We start from the raw sequence: 19,066 nt of genomic DNA, 5'->3' as shown, positions 1-19,066 counted from the left end.
TCAGTCACCAATCACCTCTCAGCTAGGGAGAGGCTTAAAGGGGTATTCCGGTCTGATCACAGGGGTCCCGCTGCTGGCATTCTGTGTCGGGCGCTGCTCCCGAGACTGAGACGTCACGCCACACCCCCTTCATTCATGTCTATGGGAGGGGGCGTGACATCGTCACGCCCCCTCCCATAAACATGAATGGAGGGGGCGTAGCCGTGACATAACATCTCGGTCTTGGGAGCAGCGCCCGGCACAGAATGCCAGCGGCAGGACCCCTGTGATCAGACATCTTATCCCCTATCCTTTGTATAGGGCATAAGATGTTGAGGGGCAGAGTACCCCTTTAAGATTTAGGAATCTTAATTTGTTGTTACCCAACTTTTTCTGGAAAGAGATATGTGATGTGGGAAGCGAATGTACATATGGTTAACCCTTTAAGTCCTGCAGCATTAGTATTATGCTAATTCCCCCCCCCCCCCCCCCCCCAGTTATCTGGAGCCGCCACTTATGTTACCGTCATCTACGTCTCTCGTTGCTAAATTTAATCTGTCTGCTGTTTTATTTAATTTAATCGCAGCCCAACACACAAAGCGAATGCATACTTAAAGCATTCAGTGCCATGCAGCAATTGTGGATGATAGAAGCCATTTATAATCATTGATTTATTAAAGGCAGACTACAGCGATAATGCGGTTTCTGAGAGTATTTGCGATGAGCCACAAAGAGGCCCTTTTAATAAATCCAGAATTCGCTATCTCGGTCAAAAGCGGTAATTTATCAAAGTGAAAAACCAGCTCTTCTGTTCTAGTGGCACCACTTATAGCACACCCAAGGCTTTATACGGTATAAGCAGAGAAGGTTCCTGTGGTGGCAGATCTTCAAGGACGATAAGTCCACCAGGGGGCAACATTCAAATTACCATCTACATAAGGAGGGAGAGATTTCCTATAGTAAGATAAAGATAATAAAGAAATTAACTAGATACCTATGTACAAGAATATAGCTACTATAATACTGCTCCTATATACAAGAATATAGCTACTATAATACTGCTCCTATATACAAGAATATAACTACTATAATACTGCGCCTATATACAAGTATATAACTACTATAATACTGCTCCTATATACAAAAATATAACTACTATAATACTGCTCCTATATACAAGAATATAACTACTATAATACTGCTCCTATATACAAGAATATAAGTTCTATAAAACTGCCCCCTATATACAAGAATACAACTACTATAATACTGCTCCTATATACAAGAATATAACTACTATAATACTGCCTCCTATATACAAGAATATAACTACTATAATACTGCTCCTATATACAAGAATATAACTACTATAATACTGTCTCCTATATACAAGAATATAACTACTATAATACTGCTCCTATATACAAGAATATAACTACTATAATACTGTCTCCTTTATACAAGTATATAACTACTATAATACTGCTCCTATATACAAGAATATAACTACTATAATACTGCTCCTATATACAAGAATATAACTACTATAATACTGCTCCTATATACAAGAATATAACTACTATAATACTGATCCTATATACAAGAATATAACCACTATAATACTGCTCCTATATACAAGAATATAACTACTATAATACTGCTCCTATATACAAGAATATAACTACTATAATACTGTCTCCTATATACAAGAATATAACTACTATAATACTGCTCCTATATACAAGAATATAACTACTATAATACTGTCTCCTATATACAAGTATATGACTACTATAATACTGCTCCTATATACAAGAATATAACTACTATAATACTGCCCCTATATACAAGAATATAACTACTATAATACTGCTCCTATATACATGAATATAACTACTATAATACTGCTCCTATATACAAGAATATAACTACTATAATACTGTCTCCTATATACAAGTACATAACTACTATGATACTGCTCCTATATACATGAATATAACTACTATAATACTGCTCCTATATACAAGAATATAACTACTATAATACTGCTCCTATATACAAGAATATAACTACTATAATACTGCTCCTATATACAAGAATATAACTACTATAATACTGATCCTATATACAAGAATATAACCACTATAATACTGCTCCTATATACAAGAATATAACTACTATAATACTGCTCCTATATACAAGAATATAACTACTATAATACTGTCTCCTATATACAAGAATATAACTACTATAATACTGCTCCTATATACAAGAATATAACTACTATAATACTGTCTCCTATATACAAGTATATGACTACTATAATACTGCTCCTATATACAAGAATATAACTACTATAATACTGCCCCTATATACAAGAATATAACTACTATAATACTGCTCCTATATACATGAATATAACTACTATAATACTGCTCCTATATACAAGAATATAACTACTATAATACTGTCTCCTATATACAAGTACATAACTACTATAATACTGCTCCTATATACATGAATATAACTACTATAATACTGCTCCTATATACAAGAATATAACTACTATAATACTGTCTCCTATATACAAGTATATAACTACTATAATACTGCTCCTATATACAAGAAAATAACTACTATAATACTGCTCCTATATACAAGAATATAACTACTATAATACTGTCTCCTATATGCAAGAATATAACTACTATAATACTGCTCCTATATACAAGAATATAACTACTATAATACTGTCTCCTATATACAAGTATATAACTACTATAATACTGCTCCTATATACAAGAATATAACTACTATAATGCTGCTGCTTGTAATCTCCATATCCAGAAGTATCTCCCCTCCATCTCTATCGGTATTATATATGCACATAGTAAATGTCAGGTCATGAATATTTAGGATGCGGTAGAACAGGCGGCTCGGAGAAGAATCTCTGTTCAGACTTTAACTTGAAATAAGTGAATGATCAGGCGGTGGAATGGGCCGTAGGTGAACCCTCTTTAGTGTAATAACGTAAATCCATTGTGAGCGCAGCGCTGTCACTGAACAATCCTTCACTGCTGAGGAGCGAGCTCTCACTGTATTCGGATCCTCTTCTCCACCCGCTTCTCTAATCCTCTGTTACTTATACCATTTCATATTTATAAGCTAAATATTGATGACATGGGGGAAGTTCTATCATCAGATTTGGAGGGAACCGCGACGGAGACCAGATGATTATTCTGTATTTTCTGTATCAACCAGATCGGCTGAGACAGCGGGAGGAGGATCTGTCATGGCGGATAGATGTCTCCAGGTAGGGATCTCTACCGTCTCATCACAAGGTACCATATATATCCCAATCTTCTGGCCCCTCTGTCTATAGTATAGCAGACAATGTGGCCCCAGAATGCTACATGTTGCTTGCACTGATACATTGCTTGCTCTGGTAACCTATTGGGCTCCTCTAGTCTGGATACAAGATGAGATACAGTTGAGATACATGGAGGCTCTAGTATCCTATTGGGCTCCTCCAGTCTGGATACAAGATGAGATACAGTTGGGATACATGGAGGCTCTAGTACCCTATTGGGCTCCGCTAGCCTGGATACAAGATGAGATACAGTTGGGATACATGGAAACTCTAGTATCCTATTGGGCTCCTCTAGTCTGGATACAAGGTGAGATACAGTTGGGATACATGGAGGCTCTAGTATCCTAATCGGCTCCTCTAGTCTGGATACAAGATGAGATACAGTTGGGATACATTGGGGCTCTAGTATCCTATTGGGCTCCGCTAGCCTGGATACAAGATGAGATACAGTTGGGATACATTGAGGCTCTAGTATCCTATTGGGCTCCTCTAGTCTGGATACAAGGTGAGATATGGTTGGAGAGAGGGGTGTGTAATAAAGAAATGGGAGGGTGTATTAAAGGGAACCAATCAGTAGATTTTAGCATATATAATGCTTGGCAATGCTAACATATATATACATATGCTAAAATTATTATCCGCACCATCCCCGGGGGACGTTTATGCCCCCAGGGATGGTGAAGTTATAGAGTCCTCCCGGGCCGCCCGGCAAGTAGTCCCCTGGGCTTGAATGACGACTTGAATGACGAGACAAGAGGGTGTAATGAAGAGACAGAAGTGTGTAATGAAGAGACAGAAGGGTGTAATGAAGAGACAGAAGTGTGTAATGAAGAGACAGGATGGTATAATGAAGAGACAGAAGTGTGTAATGAAGAGACAGAAGGGTGTAATGAAGAGACAGAAGGGTGTAATGAAGAGACAGGAGGGTGTAATGAAGAGACAGGAGGGTGTAATGAAGAGACAGGAGGGTGTAATGAAGAGAAAGGAGGGTGTAATGAAGAGACAGGAGGGTGTAATGAAGAGACAGGAGGGTGTAATGAAGAGACAGAAGGGTGTAATGAAGAGACAGGATGGTGTAATGAAGAGACAGGAGGGTGTAATGAAGAGACAGAAGGGTGTAATGAAGAGACAGGATGGTGTAATGAAGAGACAGAAGGGTGTAATGAAGAGACAGGAGGGTGTAATGAAGAGACAGGAGGGTCTAATGAAAACATAACATTAATGAGAGGCCACCTATATCTGGATGGTGGACAAATATGTCAAGTGAGTATATGTATGTATTGTGTGTGTAGGTGTATATGTATATATTGTTTATGTCTATGTATGTAGTGAGTATGTATGTGCCAATGTATCAAGTGTGAATAGGTATACATTCTTATTGTGTGTGTGTAGTGTACATGAATGTGTATGTATATGAATGTATCATGTGTATTTGGATTTACATATGTGGAAATGTATGTAGTGTGTGTATATGTATGTAGTGTGCATGTATGTATATAAATGTAATGTGCTTGCATGTATATGTATGTATATATATATGTAGTGTGCTTGCATGTATATGTATGTACATTGTGTGTGTGTGTGTATATATATATATATATATATATATATATATATATATATACAATACAAGAATATGGGTGCACTACTGTGGTAGATGTATACAGTGACATTAGCTATCCCTCAACACTGATGTTAAAATTGAGACATTCGCCAGTGTATCCTTATATAAAGGACACACCAGAGCCCGCACACCAACGCCAAGGTTTCTCAATTTGGTGCGAGACCTAACGCTAGTCCTACCTGTGCTTGATAAACAGAACAGGGGCCAGTGGGCAATTACGGCAGCATTCGGCTGGCTCACAACTTCCTTCCAGATACCCTCCAGTGTTACTACGCACACATGCAATGGGAGGAGGGAGGCTGCAGGCCCCACCTGAGTTGGCTATTATGGGTGCCGGCCTCACAGGTGCTACCTTAATGCTGCCTGGTGGATATTCAAGGCGCATTAATGTTGGAGTTTAATATTAATATTGTTACATATCCACACCGTTTATCTGGTGTAGGATTCTATTGTGGCACTTGTAGTCCGCTGCAGGCATCCTCCATTGTATGCATTTTTATGCTGGGGATCGCCCCTAGCATCGGACTACAAGGGCAGGATCTGCTCCCCCAGTATAAATGCACAACCGCATTTGGGGTAGAGTACCTCCAGCCATTTGAGACCACATTTTTTGTTGTTTGTTTATATATATATATATAATCTATAGTGTGTGTGTGTGTGTGTATGTATATATTGTGTGTGTGTATGTATATATGTGTGTATTGTGTGTTTTTATGTAGAGATATATATATATATTTATATATATATATATATAAACATAAAAACACACGATACATTTAGGTGTGTGTTTATGTATATATATATATTGTGTGTATGTATGTATATATATGTGTGTATCGTGTGTTTTTATGTTTATGTATATATATACGTATGTATTGTGTGTGTTTATGTATACTTGTGTGTCACACACACGTATAGTGTGTGTATATTTGTGTGTATATATTGTGTGTGTTTATGTATATATATATATTGTGTGTGTGTATATATATTGTGTGTATGTATGTATGTATATATGTGTGTATCGTGTGTTTTTATGTTTATGTGTATATATATATATATATATACGTATGTATAGTGTGTGTTTATGTATACGTGTGTGTGTATATTTGTGTGTATATATTGTGTGTATTTGTGCTGCTGACTGAGGTGTTATCTTCGGGTAAACCTCAGGTTTTGTTTTTCTCCGATTATTGAGATTTTTTCCTCAGTTTTCATTATTTTTGTTTTTCCTACAATCCCAGTTGTTGGTCCCCACAACCGATCCATCCTGCAGCAGATAGAGTCATACGCTGGATTCTCTGACACACAGGAACAAAACTGCAGATCTCTATCAATGTGATGGAGCAGCTCAGTTATCGGACGCCCATCAGAATTAATCGAAGTGTTATAGATCGGGCTTGAGCGAAAAACAAAAAAATATTGATGATGTTCTGGCAGCGCGGACGATTCCTCTCCACCGGCCGCCGCGCCGCGCAGTATCACTCATTTCCAAACAATATTTTAGCAATTTTCCAAAAACTCTCAATCCGTGCGACTCCGCACAGACGATCCGCAGGTAGATTAGCCGCCGCATCTTTAATAGTATTTCATTGACTTTTCAATTATCCAAGAAGTGAGGAGCAGTGATAAAAGAGGAAAAAACGGAAACAAAGTAACGACCGAACTATTACATCGGGAGACGGAGAGCGAAGGTGGTCACAGCGCCATATATTAGTCCCAGACAGAAAAAACGTAAAGAAGCCAAATGGGTTTATTTCTCTGCAGAAAACAATGAAATAAACCCTACACAGTGCATCGCCACTTAACTTCGTACACTCCATGGGCCGGGTGCTGTACAATGGGCTAGGGTCATGTGGAGCTGAATCTGACCCAAAATGAATCTCGGGAGGGGTTCATTCATCCTTTTTCATTGGGTTTTTGGTCTTGCTAAATCTACAGATGTCAACGTATCCCTTTCACTGACGGTTCGCTACAAACTAGTTCGCCGCAAACTGGCAATGAAAGGGTTAAGTTGCGCTGTGCAGCACAACTTAAGTCTTTTGTCGCAGTAAACCACTGAATCTGCCGGTTTACTGTAACCTCTTGCTGGACTGAACACTATGTGCCGACCTGGCGAGGAAGGAGTTATTTAGCGCTGTTGAGTAGCGCTAGTTAACTCCTTGGGGGATGTGTATACATTATACACACATATATGGCTTTATAATGTATACAGTGAAGAGTGTGATATTACCATCTCGTCGCTGATCCGGGCCTTTTCTTGTGTAACTCCACCCGCACCATGATGTCATCTCCAGAGGTGGAGATACACAAGAAGAGGCCTGAACCAGCGACTAAATGTTAAGTATCACTTTCTTTACTGTATACATTATACAGCCATACAGATGGGTGTATAATGTATACTCCACCCTAAAGGAGTTAACTAGCGCTGCACAGCAATGCTAATTAACTTGTTGCTGGGCTGAGCTGTACTCCCAGCTATCGCAGCTATACTCGCAGCTGATCTAATACGGGTTTGGGGGGCTCGGCTCGTTCCACTCTAGTTACAGAATATCAAGATTTTATTAGATACTATTGTTGTCATTTTTTTTTCCTCATTCTGATATTTTCTTATATTTTTCCGCTTGCTCTGAGCAATTTTGCATCTGGCTCAGTCACCTGTCACATTGGGGATGTCCCGGCCATCACTCTCTACTTATTAATCTGTGGCGGTGACCTTTGTCGCTCGTCTGAAGGCTAATTAACTGAATATGAGAGCGAGAGGAACGTGAACTTCTCATCCTGCGCTGCGAATCCATCACACCTATTTATGGTATCTGTGCCAGGAGATCTCCCCACAGATGCCGCTGACTTACTGGCATCCAGCGCCCGCGTCCTCCATGTGCCGAGTGTTTTCCTAAACTTGACTTGAGAGGAACGATAATTAACAGGTGATGCTTGGTTTACAGGCAACTCCCCAAGGGCGAAGTCACACCGTCCGCATCCCAACCGCGCCGCCTCCAGATCAGCACAATCTGCAAACATCAAAGATTACACACAGACATATTGGCAACTGATCCAATCTTATTATATACAGAATATACCCAGGTTATACCAGATTGGTCCATATCACTATATACAGGAGATATATGACTTATACCAGCTGTACATATATATTATATACAGTATATACCAGGTTATACCAGCATGGTCCATATCACTATATACAGGAGATATCTGACTTATACCAGCTGTACATATATATTATATACAGTATATACCCAGGTTATACCAGCATGGTCCATATCACTATATACAGGAGATATATAACTTATACCAGCTGTACATATATATTATATACAGTATATACCAGGTTATACCAGCATGGTCCATATCACTATATACAGGAGATATATAACTTATACCAGCTGTACATATATATTATATACAGTATATATCCAGGTTATACCAACATGGTCCATATCACTATATACAGGAGATATATAACTTATACCAGCTGTACATATATAATTATATACAGTATATACCAGGTTATACTAGCATGGTCCATATCACTATATACAGGAGATATATAACTTATACCAGCTGTACATATATATTATATACAGTATATACCCAGGTTATACCAGCATGGTCCATATCACTATATACAGGAGATATATGACTTATACCAGATGTACATATATATTATATACAGTATATACCAGGTTATACCAGCATGGTCCATATCACTATATACAGGAGATATATGACTTATACCAGCTGTACATATATATTATATACAGTATATACCAGGTTATACCAGCATGGTCCATATCACTATATACAGGAGATATATAACTTATACCAGCTGTACATATATAATTATATACAGTATATACCAGGTTATACTAGCATGGTCCATATCACTATATACAGGAGATATATAACTTATACCAGCTGTACATATATATTATATACAGTATATACCCAGGTTATACCAGCATGGTCCATATCACTATATACAGGAGATATATAACTTATACCAGCTGTACATATATATTATATACAGTATATATCCAGGTTATACCAACATGGTCCATATCACTATATACAGGAGATATATAACTTATACCAGCTGTACATATATATTATATACAGTATATACCCAGGTTATACCAGCATGGTCGATATCACTATATACAGGAGATATATAACTTATACCAGCTGTACATATATATTATATACAGTATATACCCAGGTTATACCAGCATGGTCCATATCACTATATACAGGAGATATATAACTTATACCAGCTGTACATATATATTATATACAGTATATACCAGGTTATACCAGCATGGTCCATATTACTATATACAGAAGATATATAACTTATACCAGCTGTACATATATAATTATATACAGTATATACCAGGTTATACCAGCATGGTCCATATCACTATATACAGGAGATATATAACGTATACCAGCTGTACATATATAATTATATACAGTATATACCCGGGTTATACCAGCATGGTCCATATCACTATATAAATGAGATATATAACTTATATCAGCTGTGCATATATATTATATACAGTATATACCAGGTTATACCAGCATGGTCCATATCACTATATACAGAAGATATATATTTTATACCAGCTGTACATATATATTATATACAGTATATACCCAGGATATACCAGCATGGTCCATATCACTATATACAGGAGATATATAACTTATACCAGCTGTACATATATATTATATACAGTATATACCAGGTTATACCAGCATGGTCCATATCACTATATACAGGAGATATGTAACTTATACCAGCTGTACATATATAATTATATACAGTATATACCCGGGTTATACCAGCATGGTCCATATCACCATATACAGGAGATATATAACTTATACCAGCTGTACATATATAATTATATACAGTATATACCCAGGTTATACCAGAATGGTCCATATCACTATATACAGGAGATATATAACTTATACCAGCTGTACATATATATTATATACAGTATATAGCAAGTTATACCAGCATGGTCCATATCACTTTATACAGGAGATATATAACTTATACCAGCTGTACATATATATTATATACAGTATATACCAGGTTATACCAGCATGGTCCATATCACTTTATACAGGAGATATATAACTTATACCAGCTGTACATATATATTATATACAGTATATACCCAGGTTATACCAGCATGGTCCATATCACTATATACAGGAGATATATAACTTATACCAGCTGTACATATATATTATATACAGTATATACCAGGTTATACCAGCATGGTCCATATCACTATATACAGGAGATATATAACTTATACCAGCTGTACATATATAATTATATACAGTATATAACAGGTTATACCAGCATGGTCCATATCCCTATATACAGGAGATATATAACTTATACCAGCTGTACATATATAATTATATACAGTATATACCAGGTTATACCAGCATGGTCCATATCACTATATACAGGATATATATAACTTATACCAGCTGTACATATATATTATATACAGTATATACCCAGATTATACCAGCGTGGTCCATATCACTATATACAGGAGATATATAACTTATACCAGCTGTACATACATAATTATATACAGCATATACCAGGTTATACCAGCATGGTCCATATCACTATATACAGGAGATATATAACTTATACCAGCTGTACATACATAATTATATACAGCATATACCAGGTTATACCAGCATGGTCCATATCACTATATACAGTATATATATTACTTATACCAGCTGTACATATATATTATATACAGTATATACCAGGTTATACCAGCATGGTCCATATCACTATATACAGTATATATATAACTTATACCAGCTGCACATATATAATTACAGAAGCCTTTATTGGTGATGACGGCTCCAGCCTCCTGTATGGAGGTACTAGTCACATGCATTGTTCGGAGGGGATTCTGGTACTTTTCCCACACAAAAAGTCTTGAAATCTTGAAGGTTCTGTGGGTCTCTTCTATGAATCAAGATCAAGTTCTTTCCGTAAATTTTCTATAGGATATAAGTCAGGTGATTGGCCATTCTAGCAGCCTTATTTTTTTTTTTGTCCTTAAAACCATTTGAGAGTTTCCTTGGCTTTGTGTTTTGAATCATTGTCTTGTGAGGAGCACCTGACCACTTCCTTTTATGGCCCCATATTTGCTCACTGGAACATTCCGAATCTTAGAAATGTGCCTGTAACCAATGACCAACGCCATTGTTATGCGTCACAACATTTAGGTTGTGAAGGTCCGGAGACAGCTCTTTTCTTTTCCCCATCATGAGATGTGTCTTGTGTGACAACTCGGCAATGAGACCTTTTTGTAACCATCAGTTGGTAATTTGCACTGACAGTGGGCTGGATTGCTTTTTAATGACTGATAGATTTCAGCTGTTGTCTTAGCTTTCCAGGCCTTTTTGCTCCTCCCTTTCTTCATGTGTTCAATACTTTTCCCCTGAGTTATTGCACATTATTACACATAACTTAATTTCTAAGTTTATTTGTTTTGGTTTCTTTGTATGTATGGACTACTTGGGTTCTTACCAACATTTGGGGGAAATAGCCCCTTTGGAAATATATTTAGTTAAAACAATGGGGACGTGTTCAATACTTATGTCCCATGTCAGTTCTGTCATTGCGCTTGCGCTCATACAGTTTTTTTTAACCCCTTCCTTGCACCTCATGTGACCTGTGGCCATGAATCGTGTTATTGCGGAGGCCCGGGAGAACGTTTTGTGTGTTTATTCAGGACAATTGCTCTTCTTTGCCAATTACTGAAAAGAAATAAAGGCGGCTTCCGCGGGGACTCCGCCGGCTATTAACATTTTATGTCCTTTAGTTTGCTGATCTTCTGGGCAAGTTAAGTAGATAACTGCAGACAATAAGGGGGTGTACCTATTATGACACTTCTCCATAATGTTGGACAATGTTAGTTGAGGATAGAATTGACGGCCCATCTGTTCGGCTCCCATTGGTTTTAGGCTATAAACCCCTTTCTGCAATCTCGTAGCTTCAAGGTCAGATTAACAAGGCTATGACTCCACAGCGCCACGGCGCGCCTGAAAACTGCTGTATGAAGCCTAGGCCGAGTGTGTATCAAGTACTGGAGCGTTAATGTAAATATATTTCTGTGCATTGGACCTTGTTTATTGCATACAATTAGGAATTTAAGAGTGAAAGTTTAATAAAACTTATTTTACTGTACCCAAATGAATGATGCTTTGGTCACATAATTCTTCCACCCAAAGTCCCTAGCTTAAGGGAACTCCGCTGAAAACATCTTATCCCCCATCCAAAGGGTACCCTTGGGACCCCCACGATCTCCGCTGCAGCACCCCTGTCATTCGGTGCACGGAGCCAACTCCGCTCCGTGCCCGATTACTGATGATACCAGCCGCCATGCCCCCTCCATTAACGTCTATGGGAGGAGGCGTGACGGCCATGTACTAGCCCTCACACCCTCTCCCATAGACATGAATGGAGGGGGCGTGGCTTGACATCATGAACGCGGAAGCTGCCGGCCCGGAGATCACAGGTGTCCCAAGTAGCGGGACCCCCTGTGATCAAACATCCTTTGGATAGGGGATAAGATGTTTAGAGAAGAGTGCCCCTCTAACCTCCCTATGCCGAGAGAAGGGGTGGACCCAAAACCTGTTAGTCAGAAGTCTAGGCTTGTGTTAGGCAGTGTGTATCTCTCACGTCTGCTATTGTTAGTCACAATTACACATTGGCCATTTGTCTTCTACCTAGGTACAACCTGTCTGCAATAAAAGTTCTACAAGTACCTACATTTCCATGATAGAGTTTATTATCTATGCCAGAGAGAAAAAGGCTGAACAAGGACCTCTCTAAATACATTGATCTCTTTGTCAGCCTTTGGTTACATTATTCTCTTTAGTGCTATGTGATTCCCACATCAAGAAGATTTCCCAGGATACATCCTTTTGGGTATTATCTCGCAGAACCACCACCTAGTGAGTACATTAAAGTCTACATCAGTGTTTACCAAACAGTGTGTCTCCAGCTGTTGCAAAACTACAACTGCCAGCATGAATGTAACAGGGGTGTAACAGGGTCTGATACAATGTTGCGGTTTCCTCTGATAGTTAAACATTGTATCACCTTTCATCTTCCTATCCTGTCTTATACTCGAGTCCAGTGTTTACCAACCAGAGCGCCTCCAGCTGTTGCAAAACTACAACTCCCAGCATGAATGTAACAGGGGGTGTTATGGTGACTTGTCATCCCCTAACAGACCAAAGAAATATGGCTGCCATGAGATACCCCCAAGACAAGGGAGCAGCTTTATGTGTAGTGAACAGACAGAGAGGATTCAAATACATTGTTGCAGTTTAAGCTGATAGTTACATATCGTATCCTGTTTCATCTTTGTATTGTGTCTTATGCTCCAGTCCAGTGTTTCCCAGTCAGTGTGCCTCCAGCTGTTGCAAAACTACAACTCCCAGCATGTCCAGACAGTTATTGATCAGTGTTTCCCAACCAGTGTGCATCCAGCTGTTGCAAAACTACAACTCCCAGCATGCCCAGACAGTTATTGGTCAGTGTTTTCCAACCAGTGTGCATCCAGCTGTTGCAAAACTACAACTCCCATCATGCCCAGACAGTTATTGGTCAGTGTTTCCCAACCAGTGTGCCTCCAGCTGTTGCAAAACTACAACTCCCGGCATGTCCAGACAGTTATTGATCAGTGTTTCCCAATCAGTGTGCATCCAGCTGTTGCAAAACTACAACTCCCAGCATGCCCAGACAGTTATTGGTCAGTGTTTCCCAACCAGTGTGCATCCAGCTGTTGCAAAACTACAACTCCCAGCATGCCCAGACAGTTATTGGTCAGTGTTTCCCAACCAGTGTGCCTCCAGCTGTTGCAAAAGTACAACTCCCAGCATGCCCGGACAGTTATTGGTCAGTGTTTCCCAACCAGTGTGCCTCCAGCTGTTGCAAAACTACAACTCCCAGCATGCCCGGACAGTTATTGGTCAGTGTTTCCCAACCAGTGTGCATCCAACTGTTGCAAAACTACAACTCCCAGCATGTCCAGACAGTTATTGGTCAGTGTTTCCTAACCAGTGTGCATCCAGCTGTTGCAAAACTACAACTCCCAGCATGCCCAGACAGCCGAAGGCTGTCTGGGCATGCTGGGAGTTGTAGTTTTGCAACAGCTGGAGGCACCCTAAGTTGGAAAACACTTGTTTACACATTGCACCACAGCGAACCAACTGCATCAAGTTCAATATTTTCACTAACTTTAGACCGAGAACTTCAGAACCTGAGAACATGTACATCTGCATGAGACATTACATATACACGAGCTAGAAAGTACCTTAAGATTCCTAAATTCAGTAAAGCTGCAATAAAAGCACCAATTAAAGGGACAGTGACCAAATATGGCTGCAGGGATTTATAAGCTCAGCTTGAAAATTTGATTAAAAAAAAAAAAAGCTGCAGAGTTGTGAATGCAGCTCTGGCTGTAACTGTAAAGGGGTACTCCAGTGCTCCGATGTTCTGAACATTTTGTTCATAAAGCTCTGAGCCGGAGGCCGTGATCATGACGTCACAGTCACGCCCCCTCTTGACGTCTTGCCACCCCCCCTCCGTGTTGACACGCCCCCTCCCATAGACATGAACGGAGGGGGTGTGGTGTACGTCACAAGGGGGCGTGGCCGTGACGTCACGACCACTGCTGCAGGAACCCGCCGTATGTTTAGAACGCTGGGTGCTGCAGGAGATCGCGAGACATCTTATGCCTTATCCTTGAATAAGATGTCTAGCAGCGGAGGACCCCTTCAAACCCCCTTTTTTTTTTTTTTTAATCAACTGGTGCCAGAAAGTTAAACAGATTTGTAAATTATTTCTGTTAAAAAAAATCTTCACTCTTCCAGTACTTATTAGCAGCTGTATGCTACAGAGGAAATTCTTTTCTATTTTAATTTCTTTTTTTGTCTTGTCACAGTGCTCTCTGCTGACACCTGATGCCCGTGTCAGGAACTGTTCAGAGCAGGAGAAAATCCCCATAGCAAACCTATGCTGCTCTGGACAGTTCCTGACACGGACAGAGGTGTCAGCAGAGAGCACTGTGGACAAGACAGAAAAGAAATTAAAAAAGAAAAGAATTTCCTATGTAGCATGCAGCTGCTAATAAGTACTGAAAGGATTAATATTTTTAAATAGAAGAAATTTGCAAATCTGTTTTAACTTTCTGGCATCAGTTCATTTAAAAAAAAAAAAGTTTTCCACCGGAGTACCCCTTTAAGTCAGATGTTCGGCCTTCATTCCAATCGACGTTCCTCTGGATTTCATTCTCCTTTTCAGATAATTTTTTTTTTCACCTTACTCCGAAAACCAGATGAGAAATTGAAACGCATAAAACAGCCGGAGCCCGTGGTCTCTGCTGGCGCGGCGCTGCGGTGAACTATGCAGGCGAGGTCCTCCGAAGCCGTCCTGACTCCCCTGAGGGGCCCGGGATGAGCTGCTTTTGATCTATTCAATTAATGGAGAGCACATAATGCATTCAGAGCTTGTCCTATTAATGTGCGGCTTCAAACAAAGCAAAATAATTGAGGAGGAAAAAGAAAAAAAAAACGTGTTCGCAGCCGTCGGCGGCCATGTCCTGAATATCCTGAATATTCCAGGTCAGACCTGAACGCACAAACTTCATGACCGGTGACTATTCTGTGCCTGGAATTTACTGATCATTTACTGACACGTTCCCCAGCGCGGTCGCTCACATCCGTCCCTGGTGGGGCTCGCGGTTTTCCTATCTCACAGCGCACGCTTAGGAAGACAATTAAAGGGAAAGTCCGGGAAAACTGATACATTGTGATCGGTCAAGGGAAAGGATCATTACTTCTCCTTTGTGTTCAGTTTGATTCTCTGTGTCAGGCCCCTCCCTCTAGAAATTAATCAGTGTATAGTTACATAGTTACATAGTTAGTACGGTCGAAAAAAGACATATGTCCATCAAGTTCAACCAGGGAATTAAGGGGTAGGGGTGTGGCGCGATATTGGGGAAGGGATGAGATTTTATATTTCTTCATAAGCATTAATCTTATTTTGTTCCAGGAATGTATCTAATCCTGTTTTAAAGCTGTTAATTGTTCCTGCTGTGACCAGTTCCTGAGGTAGACCGTTCCATAAATTCACAGTCCTCACGGTAAAGAAGGCGTGTCGCCCCTTGAGACTAAACCTTTTCTTCTCCAGACGGAGGGAGTGCCCCCTCGTCCTTTGGGGGGGTTTAACCTGGAACAGTTTTTCTCCATATTTTTTGTATGGGCCATTAATATACTTATATACGTTTATCATATCCCCCCTTAAACGTCTCTTCTCAAGACTAAACAATTGTAACTCCTTTAATCGCTCCTCATAGCTAAGATGTTCCATGCCCCATATTAGTTTAGTCGCGCGTCTCTGCACCCTTTCCAACTCCGCAGTGTCCCTTTTATGGACAGGTGCCCAAAACTGAACAGCATATTCCAGGTGAGGCCGTACCAATGCTTTATAAAGGGGGAGTATTATACACTATAGACTGTACCAATGCTTTATAAAGGGGGAGTGTTACGCCGAGCGCTCCGGGTTCCCGCTCCTCCCCGGAGCGCTCGCTTCTCCCCCTCCGCTGCAGCGCTCCGGTCACGTCCTCTGACCCGGGGCGCTGCGATCCTGCTGCCAGCCGGGATGCGATTCGCGATGCGGGTAGCGCCCGCTCGCGATGCGCACCCCGGCTCCCCTACCTGACTCGCTCCCCGTCTGTTCTGTCCCGGCGCGCGCGGCCCCGCTCCCTAGGGCGCGCGCGCGCCGGGTCTCTGCGATTTAAAGGGCCACTGCGCCGCTGATTGGCGCAGTGGTTCCAATTAGGGTTATCACCTGTGCACTTCCCTATATTACCTCACTTCCCTTGCACTCCCTTGCCGGATCTTGTTGCCTTAGTGCCAGTGAAAGCGTTCCTTGTGTGTCCCTTGCCAGTGTTTCCAGACCTTCTGCCGTTGCCCCTGACTACGATCCTTGCTGCCTGCCCCGACCTTCTGCTACGTCCGACCTTGCTTCTGCCTACTCCCTTGTACCGCGCCTATCTTCAGCAGCCAGAGAGGTGAGCCGTTGCTAGTGGATACGACCTGGTCACTACCGCCGCAGCAAGACCATCCCGCTTTGCGGCGGGCTCTGGTGAATACCAGTAGTGGCTTAGAACCGGTCCACTAGCACGGTCCACGCCAATCCCTCTCTGGCACAGAGGGTCCACTACCTGCCAGCCGGCATCGTGACAGTAGATCCGGCCATGGATCCCGCTGAAGTTCCTCTGCCAGTTGTCGCTGACCTCACCACGGTGGTCGCCCAGCAGTCACAACAGATTGCGCAACAAGGCCAACAGCTGTCTCAACTGACCGTTATGCTACAACAGTTGCTACCACAGCTTCAGCAGTCATCTCCTCCGCCAGCTCCTGCACCTCCTCCGCAGCGAGTGGCCGCTCCTGGGATACGCTTATCCTTGCCGGATAAATTTGATGGGGACTCTAAGTTTTGCCGTGGCTTCCTTTCCCAATGTTCCCTGCATCTGGAGATGATGTCGGACCTGTTTCCCACTGAAAGGTCTAAGGTGGCTTTCGTAGTCAGTCTTCTGTCCGGAAAAGCCCTGTCATGGGCCACACCGCTCTGGGACCGCAATGACCCCGTCACTGCCTCTGTACACTCCTTCTTCTCGGAAATCCGAAGTGTCTTTGAGGAACCTGCCCGAGCCTCTTCTGCTGAGACTGCCCTGTTGAACCTGGTCCAGGGTAATTCTTCCGTTGGCGAGTATGCCGTACAATTCCGTACACTTGCTTCAGAATTGTCCTGGAATAATGAGGCCCTCTGCGCGACCTTCAAAAAAGGCCTATCCAGCAACATTAAAGATGTTCTGGCCGCACGAGAAATTCCTGCTAATTTACATGAACTTATTCACCTAGCCACTCGCATTGACATGCGTTTTTCTGAAAGGCGTCAGGAACTCCGTCAAGATATGGACTCTGTTCGCACGAGGCGTTTCGTCTCCTCGGCTCCTCTCTCCTCTGGTACCCTGCAATCTGTTCCTGTGCCTCCCGCCGTGGAGGCTATGCAGGTCGACCGGTCTCGCCTGACACCTCAAGAGAGGACACGACGCCGTATGGAGAACCTCTGCCTGTACTGTGCTAGTACCGAACACTTCCTGAGGGATTGTCCTATCCGTCCTCCCCGCCTGGAAAGACGTACGCTGACTCCGCACAAAGGTGAGACAGTCCTTGATGTCTACTCTGCTTCTCCACGTCTTACTGTGCCTGTGCGGATGTCTGCCTCTGCCTTCTCCTTCTCTACAGTGGCCTTCTTGGACTCTGGATCTGCAGGAAATTTTATTTTGGCCTCTCTCGTCAACAGGTTCAACATCCCAGTGACCAGTCTCGCCAGACCCCTCTACATCAATTGTGTAAATAATGAAAGATTGGACTGTGCCATACGTTTCCGCACGGAGCCCCTTCTTATGAGCATCGGATCTCATCATGAGAGGATTGAACTTTTGGTCCTCCCCAATTGCACCTCGGAGATTCTCCTTGGACTTCCCTGGCTTCAACTTCATTCCCCAACCCTGGATTGGTCCACTGGGGAGATCAAGAGTTGGGGGTCCTCTTGTTCCAAGAACTGTCTAAAACCGGTTCCCAATAACCCTTGCCGTAACTCTGTGGTTCCTCCAGTAACCGGTCTCCCTAAGGCCTATATGGACTTCGCGGATGTTTTCTGCAAAAAACAAGCTGAGACTCTACCTCCTCACAGGCCTTATGATTGCCCTATCGACCTCCTCCCGGGTACTACTCCACCCCGGGGCAGAATTTATCCTCTCTCTGCCCCAGAGACTCTTGCCATGTCTGAATACGTCCAGGAGAATCTAAAAAAGGGCTTTATCCGTAAATCCTCCTCTCCTGCCGGAGCCGGATTTTTCTTTGTGTCCAAAAAAGATGGCTCCCTACGTCCTTGCATTGACTACCGCGGTCTTAATAAAATCACGGTTAAG

General features: G+C 41.6%; 1 long non-coding RNA gene across 1 annotated transcript in view; it reads right to left on the bottom strand.

Moving 5' to 3' along the window:
- Positions 1-799: 799 nt before the first annotated feature.
- The window catches only part of LOC130283445 (uncharacterized), a 33,815-nt gene continuing 15,548 nt past the window's right edge, over positions 800-19,066 (bottom strand). Inside the window, exons 2-3 of the long non-coding RNA XR_008846701.1 lie at positions 7,826-7,984; positions 800-933 (exon numbers count right to left, since the gene is read on the bottom strand). This is a non-coding gene — a long non-coding RNA (uncharacterized LOC130283445). The remainder of the gene's footprint in view (positions 934-7,825; positions 7,985-19,066) is intronic.

This window comes from Hyla sarda, chromosome 7 (genome assembly GCF_029499605.1).
Source record: "Hyla sarda isolate aHylSar1 chromosome 7, aHylSar1.hap1, whole genome shotgun sequence".
NCBI classification, from domain to species: domain Eukaryota; kingdom Metazoa; phylum Chordata; class Amphibia; order Anura; family Hylidae; genus Hyla; species Hyla sarda.
This window is presented reverse-complemented; position numbering and strand designations above follow the sequence as displayed.